Genomic DNA, 3,635 nt, shown 5'->3' on the forward strand with positions numbered 1-3,635 from the left:
GATGGTTTGCTAGAATCTTTTCAAGGATGACCAAAAGTCATTTTCCAGGGCCTCACTAAACTCCTCCCATACTAAAGCTTTTGCTTTAGCAACTGTCAAAGCCGCATTCTGCTTGACCTCCTGGTACCTGTCCACTGCTCAGGAGTCCCACAAGCCAATCAAGCTTGGAAGGCCTCCTTCTTTAACCTGACAGCTCATTTTTTAAGGGGTCCACCACTGGGTTCGGGGCTTGCCACTGCGATAGGCACCAACAACGTTATGACCACAGCTCCAAACAAACCGTTCTGCCATGAAGTTACCCTTTCATGCTTGATGTCCCCTGACTCACTCTGGATGCAAGAGAAGTTCTGCCAGAGGTGCAAGTTGAAGGTTTCCTGGACAGGGGCCTCCGCCAGTTGCTCCCAGAACACCCGCATTATCCATTTGGGTCTATCAGGTCTTTCCGGCATCTTCCCACGCCATCTGATTTAACTCGCAACCAGGTGGCGATCAGTTGATAGATCAGCCGATAACAGAGCACTGCTCGAATTCACCAGGGTAAACTCCAATGTACTGTCACCAAACCAGGGGGTCATATGTAGACCCACACCTGCCCAGCGCTTCTCACCATGGGCAACTCCAGAGAGGAATAGAATCCAGCCCCACTCCAAGAGCCCGAGCCGTTCGTTTAGGTGAGCACGACTATATCTAGTCAATATCTCTGTCCCTCCCGCACCAGCTCAGGCTCTTTCCCCCCCAGAGCGGTTACATTCCATGTGCCTATAGCTAGATTTAGTCACCATTATCGGTCTGCTGAGGCCTCAGTCTTCGACTGCCATGTGATCTACATTGCACCCTACACTTACTGCCCCTCCTGCAGGTGGTAGGCCTAGAGGAGGGTGGACCCATATTACTATTTTGGGCTGTGCCCGGCCAGGTCCCCTAGGTCGAGGCCCAATCACCCATGAGTCACCCCCCAGACCAAACTCTAGGTGTCAGGACCCAGTCCAATCCAGACGGGAGTCACATTTTCCTGAATATTTTGCATCATGGGGGGTTTCTGAATCAGCCTGGCTGTTCACCTAGGACCAATTTGCCTTAGGGGACCCCAACATAGCTTCTGGGATCACAGAGATACACAAACCCCTGAAACACAATAAGGTGACGATTCAGGGAAGGGCTACTGAAATGTTTTTAAGATTAATGAAATAACAGCAGAATCTCTAGAGTACCCAGGGTTGGCCCTGATGGACAGACATGACAAGGCATCATTATGACTGTAAGGCATATCAGCAACACCAATTTCATTTGTTCTAGAACATGTTGAAATGTGACTTATGATTAAAAAATGTGTGTGAGGGCATTTTCCAGAAAAAAGTAAAAAAAAAAAAACTTTGATTAACAGAATGGTGCGCCAGTGAAACTTCCGGAAAGTCAGAGATCAAATTGATTGCAGAAAGGAGTCAGTTATGCAAGTGAGAAATGTGTTGATATGGGTGAAAGCCATTGGCAGGGCCAGTGGGCCTCAAGGGCAGGGTGTTCTTATCCAGGAGACCACTGGGATGGATGTGTGATTCACGGTGGCTTTTTGGAGCACCCTGCTGCTGCTAAGTATTGTACCTTTTGACCCATTTTCTTAATTTCCCTTTTGGAAACAACATTCTCCAAACCCATCTCTGTATTACTCCTGAAGACTCATATAAAGGTTGCTGTTTGCAGTCCCATCATAACTGTATATTTTCACAGCCTTTCACAGGACAGTGACCGTGGTCCTGCACCGGCTCTGTGGCTCGGCAGCATGGGCCGGGCTGGACCAGGCCTACCCACCTGTGGGCCACTGCAGGCCTTCAGCTCTGTCACCCGGGGGGAGGCAGCCCTGCCAGGCTGTAAAATAGCGTCATTTGCCATTCTGCCAGATAAAATGTACCCTAATGACACTTTATACTTGTAAAAAAACAGTCTGACTGCTGGGAAGGTGCCAATCGTGACATCAGCACAACACATGGAGCAGAAAGACAAATTGATGTATCAGCACCGATAACAGAGGAGACAAATTGCCTGTAGACTTCATCATTTTTAATGTGAAACAACTCTGGCTGTGGAGCAGGACTGTTAAACAAGGCCTAGAGAAGCATATGACAGAAGTGCCCATTTCCCCAGAGAAACTGTCATTAAATAAAGCACAGCCCCCCCCCCCCCCAAACTCATCCCCGGTCCATCACATGAACCCAGACTGGAGACCATCTGCCAACTTTTACCATTTATGATTTACTTTGGATCAGTGGTCCTTCCCCCAAAGGCTTTCTGGTAACGTATTATTTCAGGTAGGGCAAGGCTTCCAACTCAGACGCAACAAGGTAACTTAAGGTGCCTCCTGAAAAATACACCCCTAAAAAGCAGTTCAGGGGAAAGCGTTCCTCTGCTTTTTCACACAATAGAAAGGACTGACAAAATGAAGGATTAAAGAACTTTATCAGGGTCATCTTTCTGCAGTTTTTCAAAAAGTAAGGAGTTATCCTAATTAATTCCATATTAATTCCAGGGATTACTACCTTTCTCTACCTTCACAATCTCAGAAAACAGAATTTTTTACGTAATTACCGAGAAACAACTTACATAAGTTGTCTTAATCTAGCAATGTCACATTTTTTTTTACAATTCTTTAGTTTTCCACTAGGGGGTGCAGTCCCATGACAGAGGGAGAGCCAAGTGTACTGGAGACCATATGTTGCCTGTTTAACCGATACGTTTTGATGACAAGACATTCCATGGTGATCTAATTCAAGAGCTACATACTAGCCCATCTTCACGCTTCACTGCCACTTCAGTAAATTTCAGTAAAGAGTAAGAATAGTTTATACTGCTGCATAATATGAGAGTAGATGAAGTCAGTGATCAGATGTTGCTTCGGAGGCTCAGTATCAGCCCAGAGATGTCTCATGGGAGGTTTTGTTCCTCCAGGAACTTCCTTCAGTAAACCAGGGTCTGGCCACCCCTACAGGGTTTGTTTGGAGAGGGGCCTCCGTCAGCAGGGCTCTCGGCCATGTCCGAGCTCCTGTATGAAGCAACATCCTGTGCAGGGAAGCAAGTGCAGGGACTGACCCTGGGAGCTGGTCAGGGGGTGTAAAGGAGTGAGATGTGAATGAAGGCTGAAGATTGAGAGATAGAGCAAAAGCCCATTCTGTAAGGCAGTGTCTCCTAATCCGGCCCTTGGGGACCCACAGCCAGTCCAGGTTCAGGCTTCCTGCCAGACAGTCCAGACCTACCAGGACCTGGAGGAAGCAAATATGTGGACTGTCCGTGGGTCCCCATATTCCATGGAAGGTCTTGTGTCTCAGCTAAGCTACACAACAGCAAACATGGTTTTAGTTGCATCAGTTGATTCTCCTTTCCCACTGCATTTGCAACACTTCTAAGCATATTCAGAGCAGTCGGGAAATAATGGATCATTTCGCAACCCGACACAATCAAATTTGGCAGAAATTACAATAAAATCACTGTATGTATATGGCATGTGCACCTCAGTCAAATCTTCATCGGCTTCCACTGAACACTTTTCACTGAAAATTTCCCTTCAGTTTGTAGGACTGGAAGTCTGGACCACTTACATGATCAAAATGAGAAAAATATAATACATACAAAAGGTGGTGGAAAAC

The sequence above is a fragment of the Brienomyrus brachyistius genome, chromosome 11, assembly GCF_023856365.1.
Source record: "Brienomyrus brachyistius isolate T26 chromosome 11, BBRACH_0.4, whole genome shotgun sequence".
Lineage (NCBI taxonomy): Eukaryota > Metazoa > Chordata > Actinopteri > Osteoglossiformes > Mormyridae > Brienomyrus > Brienomyrus brachyistius.